This window comes from Peromyscus leucopus, unplaced genomic scaffold (genome assembly GCF_004664715.2).
Source record: "Peromyscus leucopus breed LL Stock unplaced genomic scaffold, UCI_PerLeu_2.1 scaffold_511, whole genome shotgun sequence".
Taxonomy (NCBI): domain Eukaryota; kingdom Metazoa; phylum Chordata; class Mammalia; order Rodentia; family Cricetidae; genus Peromyscus; species Peromyscus leucopus.
The window spans coordinates 241,142-257,621 of record NW_023505411.1 but is presented as its reverse complement, the minus strand read 5'-3'; positions in this window follow the sequence as shown (position 1 = coordinate 257,621).

Below are 16,480 nucleotides of genomic sequence, written 5' to 3'. Positions count from 1 at the left end.
CCCCAAACATCCAATTTGTCCACACTCACATCCTCATCTATTTCTATAGATCTGGTGCCACTTTGAAGTTCAGTCTTCAGATCTACCCCCCATTCCCATCTCCAGGGCAAGGAATCCCCTGGGGATTCAGCTCAGCCTGGTAATTCAGTCTAGGCAGGTCTAGTCCCCTCCTCCTTCACCCAGGCTGAGCAACGTGTCCTGCATAGGCCCAGACTCCAAACAGCCAGCTCATGCATTAAGGACAGGTCCCAGTCCCACTGCCTGGGGCCTCCCAAACAGTTCAAGCTAATCAACTGTCTCACTTATCCAGAGAGCCTGATCCATTGGAGGCTCCTCAGCTATTGGTTCATAGTTCATGTATTTCCACTAGTTTGGCTATTGTCCCCGAGATCCTAGCTGTCTCAAAAACAGAGAGGAGAACAAGGGAAAGACCATGATAAATGAAAGACCCCATAGGAATAGGAAGAAGCAAAGTGCTAGAGAGGCCCCCAGAAATCCACAAAGGCACTCCACAATAGACTACTGGCAATGGTCGAGAGAAGCCCAAACTGACCTACCTGGTGATCGGATGGTCAAACACCCTAACTGTCATGGTTAGAACTCTCATCCACTGACTGATGGAAGCGGATGCAGAGATCCACGGCCAGGCCCCAGATCATCTGGTTTTGAAGCATGATATGAACTTGTTTTTAAATGAGAGATGACCTCCCTATGTCCCTTGCAGCATCACAGGATATAAAATTAGTCTACCTGGAGATGCTCAGGTAGGCAAGAACTGAAGAACTGCAGCTTATAAGTCTTGCTAATAAGCTTACAGCTGGCCCTCTCTGGTGTGACATCCTGCCACCCTTGATCTTTATGGGAAAAAAATTAGTGCTGGAATTCAATGGACGTCTCCAAATGGGTTTAATTGGAATTTTTCAGGGTAGGATTAAATGTTCAATTTCTAGCTTAATGATGATGCTAGGACCATAAACACAGCAGATTTCTGCACAAGTCAAGGTAATTATGTGGGCAGAGATGATAGTAATATTAGCTTTCCCAGTCTTCATTTAATGCAATTACTGTGAATACTCACCTGGACAGAAAAGGCTCCTTCTTTATATTTTACAACAATCTGTAGATTTGTTTGTACCTTTTGTTTTCACCTAGTGATTTTTTCCACACATTGATTTCTAGTAGTCTTCCTTCATAAGAAATATTGTTAAAAGGAAGTTGAATAAAGCCAAAGGAAAATGGACTTCTAGTTATTGACTTTTGATCTTTGTACACAACAAAGGGAAAAGTACATGAGAAATACATTTTGGTGGTATTTGTTGAATCCAAGGCACATAAAGAGTGTGGAAGACAAATAAAATACAGTGATATAACGAAAATGTGATTATTTCAAGCATGATGATTTTTTCTAGTTTAAAATAATGATGAATCAATTATTTTCTCAAAAAAAATATCCATGCAGTCACTGAAGCATCTCTAGTGTTCAGGCCATGAGTGGATAATTCTGATCACTTCAATTCAATCAATGATTGGATGAGGCTGCATTAGTAGGAAGTCCTGCACATTAAAGTACTAGATAGAGTAAGACATATAGCTGACAATTTGTTTATGAAATATAAAATAGCAATGATTTCAAGAATGTCAATTCAACAAAATTTCAAGCTTAATAAAATAATCAAGGAAATTTGGATTATATAAAATTTGGTGATCGTAGTATTTTTTATGGCACAAGATCAATATATTGAAGACAACATAATTCTTTACGGCCTCTTCTTCTCCAGTACCAACTGTGTCTTTACATAATTCATTATAAATGCTGTATTCCAACTCAGCCAATTGTAAGTATACTGTATCAAGGACTTCTTATTCCTTTTTCTTTCTTTTATTGTTTGAGACAGGATCTCACCATACAACCTTGGTTGAACTGGAATTTTCTAGAAGACCAAGCTGGCCTTGAACTCACAGAGATACACCTCCTTCTGCCTCCTCAGTGCTAGCATTAAAGGTGTTCACCACCATCAGTCTGGCCATGTATCATGGAGTGTGTTTCTTGAATACTTTAATCTAATAATTTAAAACCATGTCTTATATTAGACCAACTGAAAAAACCAGAGCCATCTCTGCATATCTTTGGGAGCTTGGTTCTAGAGCCATCATGGATACCCAGTTCCATGGATGCTCAAGTCTGTCATATATTATTGGCGTATTTATTGCTTAGAACCTTTGAGTAGGAGACCATGGTAAATGAAGACCACATGAGAAAAGAATAAACAAAGTGCTAGAGAGCCCACAGAAATCCACAAAGATACCCCACAAAAAACTGCTGGCAATGGTCGAGAGACATCCGGGACTGACTACTCTGGTGATGGATGCCAAACACCCTAATAGTTTGTGCCAGAAACCCCATCCAAGTACTGAGGAATCTGGATGCAGACATCCATGGCTAGGCCCCGGGTGGAGCGCAGGGAGTCTAATTAGCAAGAAAGAGGAGGGTTTATATGAGCGAGAATTGTTGAAACCAAGGTTGGATAAAGCACAGGGACAAATAGCCAAACGAATGGAAACACATGAACTATGAACCAAAGGCTGAGGCCCCCAACTGAATCAGGCCCTCTGAATAGGTGAGACAGTTGATTGGCTTGATCTGTTTGGGAGGCATCCAGGCAGTAGTACCAGGTCCTGTGCTCATTGCATGAGCTGACTGAAACCTGGGACTTATACAGGGACGCTTGGCTCAATCTGGAGGAGGGACTGACCTGACTGGACTGAGTCTATCAGGTGGATCTCAGTCCTCGGGGGTGGCCTTGATCTGGAGGTGGTGGAAAGGGGGGGCTGGGGGGAAGGGGAGGGGGGCAGGAGGAGGGAGAACAAGGAAATCTGTGGCTGTTATGTAGAACTGAATAGTATTGTAAAATAAAATAAATAAAAAAACAAAAACAAACAAAAAAAACTAAAAAAAAAGAACCTTTGAGTAGTCTCCTATGTAAATTAACTATACATTTCTCATACTATGTAATGTAAAGCAAATGTTATTTATACATAATTAGTAATGACAGGAAAAATCTAGACATTCAGCACAGATGCATTTTTCAGACATTTTCTGAATTTCATATGAGTGGTTGAAATCACAAGTGTAGAACTTAAGAATACAGTGAACTGATTATATATGCATTTCCTTCAGATATTAAATGTGAAAACAGAGATTGTTCTTTATCAATGAAACATATTTCTCCTTGCCTAGGAGATAAATCTGGGAAGCAAAATCATAAATTCTTAGCTTCATCAGGAATATTTTACTTCCCACACATTTCTATCCACTTTACTGTCTTTCTGAAGTTATGGAAAGTTTCTTTACTGAATCTAAGTACTCTATATTCAATCTAATACTCATTATCACACACACACACACAGATTAGTTGTAGAAGGTGTCATTGCTATTTTTATTTTGTAGAAGGAACAATGAAAGGTAATTGATTTTCCCTACACTGCAACTTTTGATTGCCAGAAAGAAAGGTATCCTTCTGTTTTTTAGTCAGTAGAGCCCTGTGTGGGTTCCTTCTTGGGCACTAAAGTTATACTGAGATACAGTCAGTAGAACTCTGTGTAGAGTTCCTACTTGGAGCACTAAAGTAACTCTGGAATTAGACTTTGGCTCTATTGTTCCCAGCTGGTTGTGCAACCTTGGTCAAGACAGTTTACTTTTCTAACCCTTAAGGTGAGTTTACAAGTATAGTCTCCTCTTAGTATATTCATGGGATAATGCATATAATAGCTTCAGATGGCCTTTGGACAACAAAAACAAAAAAGTTTTCAAAGTATTTACCTTATTACAGAAATAAAATTAGTAGAAATTAGGTCCATGGGAAGCTTGGGACATTTTAATGAACATACACATTCTTAACATGGGCACATGTATGCAAACATTAGTTCCATAAAATTGAAGGGAAGAATGAAGGGAGAGAGAGAGTGAAAAGAAGAGAAAGAGGGGAAGGACAAAGGTGAAGAGGGGAGGAATCTGGAGAAGCTGGTGGGGAATATTTTTATTTCTGACATTTTGAGCATCAATAAAATTTAAACATCCAAACAGAATGAGAGTATGAGAAATAGTGGGTAAGATGACTTGGTAGGTGACATTTTCAAACGGGCCTTTGAAAGCACCCCCTTCTAAAGGAGCATATGCCAAAGATGACTTCTCAGGAGAAAGCCTAGGAGCTGCTTCAGTTAAATGACAGACCAAAAATTCAAAGCGATTACATTTGTTTTCCATCATCGCTGTAACCAATTACTACCAAATGTCTGGCTGGCTTAAACGACAGAAGTGTGTTGTCTCAAAGTTTGGAAGATAGCTGTTCAAGATCAAGATTTCGGCAGGTTGGTTCAGACGAAAGCTGTGAGGAAGACTTTTTCTGGCGCCACTGGTCATTATTTGCGCTGCTTGGTGTGTATATAAGCATAGTGCTCTCTCTGCCTTCATTTTCTCATGGAACTCTTTGTGAAGCCTGCACCCAGTTTTCTCCCTTTATATACATAGCAGTCCTATGAGATTAGAGACCACCTGAAATGCTCATTGTATGTATAGCACTGTGTCAAGAACCATGAAGTACCAAACAAGGCTGGCAGGGGGCACCTTTCTTAGAGCCTTGATTCTGTCCAAGAGACACTGGCTAAGAGGCCAAGATGCTCTTAGGTGCAAAGATGACTCATATGGCTGCAATCCCATACTCACACAGGCTTTCTAGAGCAAATGGCATGTGTACTGACTGTGTAGGGGGAAGGAGGAGATTAAAAGACAGTGGTTGTGGGGTGAGGCTGTAGAAGCATATTCCAGAGCCTCATAGGGCATGTTATGGTTTCCAGCTTTAACTGTGAGAACAATCAGAAGCCACTGAATGCCTTCATGGGGGGAGCGATACTCAAGGCTGATGCAAATTGTACATGTGTTAACACACATGATTCAGTGAAGGAAAGTCCCGTGTTTAAGAGTGAGTGTTATTTAATAACAGCATCCTCATTACTCTTCTCATGTCTGGACCAAATGCCTGACAGGAAGTAATTTAGGGAGGAAGGTGTGATTTGGCTTACAGTTTGAGAGGATACAGCCCATCACAGAGGGGAAGTCACTGTAACAGGTGACCCCACATCGACAGGAATGCGTGGCTGGGTATTCTCATCTCCTTACATCTTTTCATAGCAGGTAGGTGGTAGGGCAGGGTTATAAAACCTCAAGGCTCAACTTCCTTCAGTAAGACTCCACTTATTAAAGGTTCCCAGACAGTGTCACTAGTAGAGGAACAAGTGTTCAATGCACAAGCCAAGGGAGAACAGTTCACATCAAAACCATAACAATGCCCTACATTTCTGTATTCATAATGGTGACTTTTTTTCTGGCAGATGGTTCTAACAAAACACCTACTGGTGCATTTTTGACAAGCTGGAATATAAACTGTCTTGAAAGAGTCCTCTGAAAAATCCATGATGGAGTTCATGCATCATGAGGAGCAATATACTGTGCTTACATCAGTTTGTATTTTAAAATCTCTCTCTTGTGAGTATTTAGGGAATGAACTGGAGGAAGGGGGATGTGGGTGTGACAGGGGTAGCATCAAAGTACCTCTTGCTTCATGTATTCAAGGAAGGACAAGTTTGGATATGATGGTGTCACGATGGCTGGAGAACAGTAGATAGGTACATATGTGAATATCTTGTTGAACTAATGTTGAAAAGAGATGTAGACTGGTGACTCAGAATATTGGCCTTTAATTTATCAAATTAACATGATTTTAACGAAAATGACTTAGCAACTGCTCAGGACTTCAGGTGCTCCTTACAAATGGTTGTAATTCTTTTTGAATTCTGAGTCAAGAGGCTCCCTAACAAGATCTGACTTGTTCACAGATGTAAAAGTGCATTTCCTAGTTTTATGCTTCTGTGGCCTTTCTCCAGAATGCTGTCATACAGTTAGTGTCTGTTAGGTTCACATTTGTTCCTCCTACTTTTCACATTTCTCCAGCTGCATGAGCTGGCTTGGGATTGGTGCATCCTCCCCTTTCCATGTCCTGAGAAGCTCAAGCTTTTCTCTTTCTATAGAAAAGCATTTAGTTATTTTTCTTGCAATTATCAAGAACTCTTCGATTCCTTTTATAATTTCTGTTTGGTTCTGACTGTAATTTCAATGTCTTCCAATTTGTTGCTATTTCTTATCTTTATTGTTGATAACAATGTTGAATAATGATGTCCTACTCACCCACAGGACTTAGGACACATGTACCCACACACAAACACACACACACACACACACACACACACACACACACACACACACACACACGTTTACAGGACTTACAATTGATATCACCATTCTCCTTAAAACTTTATAAAATTATGAGTCTTCCTTGCCATCTAATTCTGAATGATTCTACTACTAAACACATCTTAAGTACATTCAAATGCCAGGTTACTAATTCTGTCCTTAGTTAACTATACAACTAAACAAAAATTTATCTAAATATTTGAATCCTATCACTTTATACTTTGCTACAATATATCATGATTCTGTGCATATTTAATTATTAATACATCATAAAATCATGCATCTCATCTGACTTTTATTTCTCTTCAAGAATAGGAAAGGGGAAATAAATGTCACCACAACACATTTTGTCTTATTGACAAACGAACAATTTAAAATTCTGTTAAACTGTTTGCTGGTGACTACATTTGCCACATGATGTTGTGACATCAAATGACCTGTCATAGACTCTTTCATATTTGGTGTGTTCATTACAAATATGTTAACTAGGATTATGTAAGCAAACTAGAAAATCAAAAAGAGAAGGAGCTTTGGATAAAAAGATGTTTAGAAGCTTGTGACAAGATAATCAAGTATATAAAATTATGAAGTAATTGATGTATTTTGTATCCTTGAGTGATCAACTGCACATGTTTCTTCACCATGAACTGTTATATTTTGCTACTAGAGATGATCATGGCTTCCTTATTGTCTTTCTGATATTTTCCATGACGTCTTTGAAATGTAGTCATCAAAAAGAATGTCAACTGTTTATGTAGGAGTACGTGTGTACCTATAAACAGATGTAAGTGTGGGCAAAGCCTAAAAAAATCTTAGAAAGGAGACCATAAGAGGGTTAGAAGAGGTGAAAAAGAAGGAAAGGGGTGGGTAAAAGGACACATGGAGCTTAGAAAAAGAAAAGGGAACAAAGGGGAGACAGGTTACAAAGGGTGGGGGGTCAAAGTTCACAGGGATGGAGAGATGGAGAAGGCACACTTTGCTCAGAATGTTTTAATGATGTCTTACACTGGGCAGGAATGGCAAGGGTAAGGGACACAAGAAGGGGCGAGGCTGACAGCAACCAGAATGCATTCTCTCTCTCTCTCTCTCTCTCTCTCTCTCTCTATATATATATATATATATATATATATGTATATATATATGTATATATGTATATATGACTATATATAAAGTCATCAAAGAACAAATCTAATAAAAGAACAAAAAAATAAGAAAATGATGTACAAAGAAGTCATATTTAATTTATGGGGTCTGTACAAGGAACTCTGGTTAGTGAGAGAGTAATTGTCTTACTGGATTTGAGGATTATATGTAAGCTTTTATTCTAAATTGCTGTCTGATTTCCATTTGTGAGATTTGATGAATCTGCTGTATTTAATACCTGAATGAGTAAACTTAAGATTTTAACTTAACTCTCTTTTTCACATAAGATATTGAAGAGGTATATTTGTATGTTAGAGACTTTGTAGCATTGGTTTGCAAGAAAAAATATTATGATGTAATTTACTGGACATTGACAACAACACATCAAGAATTTGGAATTCAGTAACTTTCAGAAAACAGAAAGAATCATAATACAGAAAGAAACTCAAAACTGAACTGAAATCTGGTCTCAGGGCTCAAGGGAAGAGTGTTAGGAAAACCAGGCCCAAATGAATTTATAGTCAAGGGTCAAAGGAAGTTATCAGATACAGGGCCATAGTGAGATGTCTAGGAAATGCCTGAGCCAATAGCTATATTTTGGGAGGTTCAAAGTCAGAGAGATAATCCAAGGCCAGTTCTAAAGGATTAGAACCACCCCAGAGTATTGAAGGGATGGACTTGTAGATGTTTCTCAGGAACCTTCACTGCACTGAGTGTTTCAGGTTGAGGGATCTTCCAGGGAGTTGCAAGAGATTTTGTGAATATGGAGAGGAGGAACATAAAGTGGTGTGTGAGGCTGGGCAGAAGGCACCAGGCTCTGGTTTACTTTCCCTGCACTACTTAAACCAGGGTCATGACTCATCCCAGAATGCCATTACTGAGGAGGTGGAGACAGGAGAATACAGACTCAAGCTTATACTGGGTTACTTGGCAAATTCAGGATGCCTGAGCTACATGAAAAAACAAAACCAAATAAACAAAAAACTGCAGCCTACACCCTGCCCCACGCACACAACCACACACACACACACACACACACACACACCACACGCGCATAAACATCATACACTCCCTGTGCAGGCATACAAACACACACCACCACACACACACACACACACACACACACACACACACACACACACACACACACACATGCATAAACATCCATACACTCCCTGTGCAGCATACAAACACACACCACACAACACACACACACACACACACACACACACACACACATGCATAAACATCCATACACTCCCTGTGCAGGCATAAAAACACACACACAGCACACACACACACACACACACACACACACACACACACACACACCCCTTGCTTTTTCAGGGAAAAAGTTTCATAGATTTTCCTGTATTTTCAAATGAAGTCCAAAATCTATAAACACTACTCTATTTTAAAGGTCTCCTTGAAGCTAAAAACACAAGTATGAGTGATTAATAAATTTTAATGTCAAGAAAATAAAAGAAACTTCATAAGGCTTCATTGATGAAGAATCACACCACATTAACCAAGGGTAATTTTCCTGACAAACAAGATGTGCCTTGATTTTCTATATGGTAAAATATAACTTTTGCTCACAGATTATTTCCACTTCAGAACATTTCTGTATCCTATGATGGGTGATAAAATCAATAAAACTACCTGGACATTGGAAAGAAAATCAACTACCACAAAAATTACTTTGTCTTAAATATTTCTGCAAAACAAATATATCAAAGTCTGTTTAGTTAGAACAAAAGGCATAGACAAAACACTAACTTTACTAGGTGTTATTAGGAGACTAAATGCAATGTCTTGTACTGGAAAACGCTGTCAAAAATCACAAATTCTTATTACAAGGAGATATTTAATATATATCTTATAAGTTTATTTCCTATTACAGCACCACAAAGTGCTCATATATATTAAGAATTCAGTTACTTTAAAGTAATATGTTCACATGTTGGTTTCAGCAAATTTGACATATTTGCCAGACAAATTAATCTTCCTTCCTCATTATACTAACACATTAATATTTTTATTGAAAACTTGGTCTAATATATGTGTAAGTTGTTTGTCAAAATATATATCATATATGTTTAGTTATTTAATAGTGTTCCAAATTATTAAAGTAGTTGTCAATATCAGAAACAAACCTAGTACATTAAAATAGTGAAATATTGTAATTAAATATGTATCTACAGAAAAATTAATAAACATAGACTGATTGAATGTCATTCTGTATGTTATGAATATGTGTTGCTTTGATGGTTGATAAATAAAGCTGTTTTGCCAATGGTGAGGCAGAATAAGGTTAGGCAGGACATTCTAACTAGAGAGACAGGGAGAAGGCAGAGAGAGATGCCTGCCATCCACCCAAGGAGCAACATGTAATGGGATGCAGGTAAAGCCACAAAAAACATGGCAAAATATAGATTAATAGAATTTGGTTAAATTAAGATATAAGAACTACACATCACCAGGGAGGCTACCTGGAAAACAGGACCCCAATAAAGACACGAGGATTGCCCAATGATGGAGAAATGGCTGAGATCTACATGAACAACCTGGACATGAGTGGGAGTAATGAAGGGTGAGGGTTGAGGGAAAGAGAGCCTGTGGGAGCGGGAGATCCCAGATGGATCAAGAACAGAGAGGGAGAACAAGGAATAGGAGACCATGGTAAATGAAGACCACATGAGAAAGGAAGAAACAAAGTGCTAGAGAGGCCACAGAAATCCACAAAGATTTCCCCACAATAGACCTGCTGCAATGGTTGACAGACAGCCGGAACTGACCTACTCTGGTGATGGATGGCCAAAACACCCTAATAGTTGTGCCAGAAACCCCATCCAAGGACTGAGGAATCTGGATGCAGAGATCCATGGCTAGGCCCCTGGTGGAGTGCTGGGAGTCTAATTAGTGAGAAAGAGGAGGGTTTATATGAGCGAGAATTGTTGAAACCAAGGTTGGATAAAGCACAGGGACAAATAGCCAAAGGAATGGAAACATATGAACTATGAACCAAAGGCTGAGGGCCCCCAACTGGATCAGGCCTCTGAACAGAGTGAGACAGTTGATTGGCTTGATCTGTTTGGGATGCATCTAGGCAGTGGTACTGGGTCTGTGCTCATTGCATGATTAGCTGTTTGAAACCTGGGCCTTATGCAGGGATGCTTGGCTCATCTGGGAGGAGGGACTGGACCTGCCTGGACTGAGTCTACCAGGTTGATCTCAGTCCTCGGGGAGGCTTTGCCCTGGAGGAGGTGGGAATGGGGTGGCTGGGGGGAAGGGGAGGGGGCAGAAGGGGAGAAACAAGGGAATCCGTGGCCGATATGTAGAACTGAATGGTATTGTAAAATAAAATAAAAGAAAAAAAAAGGATATAAAAGCTAACTAGCAGGAAACCTGCCATGGCTATAGTTTAAAAAATAGTATAAACCTCTGTGTGTTTACTTGAGTCTGAGTGGCTGCTGACCGGGCGGGACACAGGAAAACTTCTAGCTACAAATGGCTCCCACACATGGTGGTAAGAGTTGCCACCTAAAACCTGAGAGAGCTTAAGAAGAGATTATAAATGTAGCTAAGAGTACCTTCATAGCTCATGTTGTTCATGGTGGGCCTAGGTACAATGATGTGTCCCCTGGCTATAGTGGGTTCGCAACATGCTGGCTGGAGCTACAGCATAGTGGATTCTGGCTGAATTACACAGAGGTTTCTGCAAGCACCACATGGTGCATGGTGGATATAGCTTTTGCTACTAAAAAAAAAAAAGAGGTTTCTGGGCTATATGGTGCTGGATGGAAGCATGGACCCACTGCCTCCCAGAGTTGGTGGTGAGCATGGTTCCCAGAGTTGGCTGTAAACTTAGTTCCGTCATGTTGGAAAACTGAGGTGGGTGGAGCCAATAGCCAAAGCCTGCCATTTTAGTCCTAGTAATGCTGCAGTTTAAAGCAATAGTTTCACAATAAAACAGATTCAGATAGAATAAGACTTTACATGGTTTACAATGTGTGTAAAAATGTACGTAGACTTAGAAGAGAGAAGAAAATAAATATAGACAGTTGTATAAAGAAATAGTTTTAAAAAATAAATTCTTTAAGAGACAGTAAAGGTAGTATAGAAATGAGCCATGTAAAGATGGATATTACACAGAGAATCTGGATTGTGTTTTCTTTGATATTTTTTAAACTGCAGCAGAAAGACATTGATTGTAAAGGCTGTTCAGTTAAACGAATATGTATATTTTAAAGGTATTTTGACTTCAAAATTTGGATCTAAGGATATGTTGCTTTTGAAAAGGAGGCTTTGCTTTGTTTCCACAGGAAGCAAGAGGCTATGGATTTGTTCCAGGTTAAGATGGATCAGATTTGATCAAGCCAGACCTCCTGAACCTTAACAGATAGTACCTATGAACAAAGGTTAGAGCCAGTCTTCCCAGGACTTGAGCATTTTCTCAGGATCCCCATAAGACTACCAGCACCCCATATTAGCAGGAAGTAGCCTAGAAAACTACTCCTACATTCCCAAAAGATGTTGGTTACAATTGCTATTGGTCATAGTCAATTTCCTTCTAAAAGAAGAAAGGGGGATATGATATGGAAATGTAGGATATAGATATGATAGAATAAAAGGATGAATTGTTGAACCTACTTTTAAAGAGCAACTTGTTTAAAATGTTTTATATTGATATAGATTAATTTTATTGATGCAATTTTAAAGTTAATTTTGTTATACTCTATGTATATTTCTACTCTTGTTTAAGGTATTCTGTTTGTGCAGCTCATTTAAATTGCAATTGATAATTAAGAAATACAGACTAATAATTAGTTTTCTATGATAGTCAACCTTATAGTCATGTTAGTTAAGTTTTCTGGTATCACAGATATATTTCAATTAGGTAGGTAATCATCAAACACTTCAAAGACCTACAGAATATGTATTTAAGTGTTTTAAAAAACTTAGACTTTCTGGACAGTGGACACATCTGCTCCTGGCAGCACCAATTTACTTCAAAGAGAAAGATGCCATAGAAGACACTCTATGTGGAGTTTATCTCTTGCAAAAATAGCCATTTGGGGCAAGAAAAGTTCTTGCTGGACTGCTTGACAAAATGTTGTATCGACTGGACATGTGGGACCATAGGAAGGTGACCACTAAACTTTGAAGATGAGATTCTTCAGGTTCCTGCTTTGCAGAGGAGACTGCCAGATATTCTAAGGACACAGAGTAGTGACTGAGAGACTCTAAGCCTATAGGCTGAATAAGTATGCCCCAACATTGCAGAGAAATTTGGGTGACTGTCTAGGCAGCCAGCTGTCTCTGTCATTCTAGATTTTTGGAAGTTGCTTACAATGTTCTTCCTGTTTACTTAGAGAATATTATATCCTTCTTGGGTCTTTGATGTAGTTGAAGACTAGATAGTTATAATTATGGTTTTCCTTTGTTATGATAAGAGATAAGGTAGATTAGGAAACCTTAGACTTTACAAGGATAGACTAGAAATGTTTTTCTTTAATTTCACAAAATACAAATAGACTAGATATTATAACTGTAATTCTTGCTTGCATAACATCCTATTATATGTAATTTTTACTATGTTAAAGTTAAAAAACCTTCCTTTTTAAATTAAACATAAAGGGGGAAATGCTGTGGGATAATGCTATTGTACACTGGTTTAATAAAACGCTGATTGGCCAGTAGCCAGATAGTAAGTATAGGCAGGATAAGCAGACAAGTAGAATTTTGGGAAGAGGAATGCTGAGTCTGGAGATGCCAGCCATGCTGTCCAGGGAACAGCATGTAATGGCACACAGGTAAAGCCACAGAAAATGTGGCAACATATAGATTAACAGAAATGGGCTGAGTTTAAGTGCAAGAGTCAGTCAGTGGTAGGCCTGAGCTAATGCCTGATCAGTTTTAGTTAATATAAGCCTCTGTGTGTTTATTTGTGTCTGAGCTACTGTGAACTGGGCAGGACACAGGAAAACTTCTAGCTACAAAAGACAGACATTTAATTACATTTATTCCACCAGCATTTTTCCTAAAAGCTCATATGTGTGTATGTTGAACTGTATATGTATAGAGAGCAGACAATATTATTATGATTTTGTTGTTGATACAGAAGGGATGGTCAACTTTCAAGAGCTTTGCTTTGTCCCCTGTGATGGACCTGGCTGTACAAGAGTGATCCTACAAAGAGTAAAACATAAAAAAAAAATTCATGAATATTTCTAAATGACTTCAAAGGTCCATGCAGGCAGATATGATAAACATTGCAAACTAGAACTCAGAAAAGCTCATTTACCCCTAGTTTTTCCTTTGTGTCCTGTGGAGGTGTTTATCTTTCCCACTATTTAGAAATAAAGGAGATTATATTGTAAGTTTTCATTTAAAGGCCAGCCCAATTTCTGTTCTTATAATTTTTATTGTGAAGTTTTGTCACACTGAGATTTAAGTGAAGAGAAAATTGAAAGTGAAATAAAGATAATTGATACAAATAAGCATAGAAGAGGAGAAAACAAGAAGACTGCTTCAGGCCACTAATTAAAAGGGACAAGATAATTTGCAACGGGTGTGGATTCAAGAATAAAATGAAAAGGATACAATAAATTATTCTTGATGAAAATTAAGGCTGCTCTTAGCAGTAATTCTTATATTCCAATGTAAGTATGACTCTAATTAAAATAATACCCACAATTGTCAAGTAGAAATATGCCTGTGGGATTAGCATATTAGCAAGCCTCATATTTTTCCAAAATGTACTTCTACCATTATTCTCGAAACAGTCTAGAAATAATACACATTTAATAGTATTTAGATCCAATTAGAAATAGTGTATTTCATTCTGAATCTATTTAAAGTTTTCTCCCAGGCACATATAATTCCCACAACCTCAGTTATAAAACTGATGCTTGCAACACCAACTTTAAATACAGGCCAGTCACCCTCCATGCAGCATTGTTTTTGGTTTCTATGAGACAAAGCAAGGAAGCCCTATGATGTAGTCAGCATAATGTTGAATATGGTAGCAGTTTGTGTTAGTGGATGTCAAAACATAAACTTTCAGGAAGAAAAGACCTAACATCTTGAAGTAATAGCTCTTAGCATATCTGCTATGTCCTCTCAAACATGATCAAACTCCTGGGAGGTGTTTTTGTTATTACGATTTTACACATGAAAACAAGAGAAATGGCTTAGCAGGTAAAGGCACTTGTTGCCAAGCCCTATGACCTGAAAGCTATCGCCAGGGTCTTATATGGTGGGGGAAGAGGACTGACTCCTGCAAGTCATCCTCTGACCTCCACACACTGTGACTACACACACACACACACACACACACACACACTCACAAAGTAAATAAATGTTAAAAAAAAAACCCAATGTGGTGGTATTCTAATTGTACTGAAATGTGATTTTGCTTGTATGTTAATAAATAAAGTTGCCTGGGGGTCAGAGCTATTAGAGCCATAGCAAGAGTGTGGCGGTGGTGGCACACACCTTTAATCCCAGCACTTGGTAGAAGAGCTCGGTAGATCTCTGTGTGTTCAGGGAAACAGCCAGCATTGGAGACATATGCCTTTAAGACCTGGGGGGCTGTACATACAGACAGTGACGAGGCAGACATGTGTTTGGGTTTACAACCAATGAGAAGGCAGAACAAAAGACTATGAAAAGACATACACACAAGAAATAACTCTCTTTCGGGAAGCTAGGAGCTGGCAGGAGGAAGGGTAAGATTTTAGCTCTGAGCTCTGACCTCTCAGCTTTCTTTTTTACATTGGTTCTGTGTTTCTTATTTAATAAGATGGTTGGTTACATCTACAACCCAACCTTTCACAAACAAGAAATCTTAAGCTTTTGTAACATTTGTAACAAGCATAATTAGTATATGGCAACAAGAAAATCTGCATAGCAAATTTACAGACTAAACAAAAATCCATAGTGGGTTTTGCTGTGTTTCCAGCTATTTATATAATTGATATTAAGGAAAACATTGCACGAATAAATACCTCTGCTCACTAATCACAGAAACTACTCAAGTTAATTTGAAAAGAATTTGGTGTTATTAAAAATTATTTCTCATCATATGTTATAAGGATGACTAGAGAAAATTTAGACACAAAAAGTAAGAAAACACAATGCTGATATAACTCCTAGAAATGTAGTCGATGTTTTTGTGCATATTTAATAGACTGTAAGTTCTGTTATTATAATAACACCAAAATGAACATCTTCTACTTACAATTTACCAAATAGAATTTCAGAAATTAAATCATCTTTTAAAACATACATAGACATATAGAGCTTTTGATAGGTTTAGTCAAATTGCTTTAAGTAAATTTATTACTATTAAGCATGAGTGTGCATGCATCGAGTGTGGGTGTGGGAGTGCATGCCACAGTGACCTGTGTGAAGGTCAGAGGACCACTTTATGGAGACAGTTATCTCATATCACATGGGTTCTGCTGATCAAAATCAGGTAGCCAGGCATGCTAGCAAGCACTTTTACCCACTGAGTCCCATCTATCTCCTTCACTGCAACCCACACTTACTGCTTTATGAGATAGAATCTCACACTGAGGCTCTAGCTGGCATAGAGCTCTGTATTCTAGGTTTGTCTTAAACACATGGTGATTCTCCTAAATCAGCCTCCAAAGTGTTAGGGTTACACACATACACTATCATAATCTGCTGCCAAGTTGTTGTTGTTGTTGTTGTTTTTAATGAGCTTTGCCAATTCATGCTAAATAGATAAATTTAGTATTATTTTATAATTTTTGTCTTTAAAAGGAACATTTTCCTTGCCCTTTTGTGTATGCCAAAGCAGCTAGTTTATTCCATAAGTTTGCTACTCTCTTTCATCATTTGAATTATTCCTATTTTTATTTAATTTTTAAGTTAGCATAGAAAGTCATGAGTTAACATTATGGAATTTCATAGATAAAGATCATTACATGCCATTCTAATTCACACCCTCTCCACCATGCTCTCCTCTTTTGTTGGGATCTTATTTTTGCCTTTCATTTA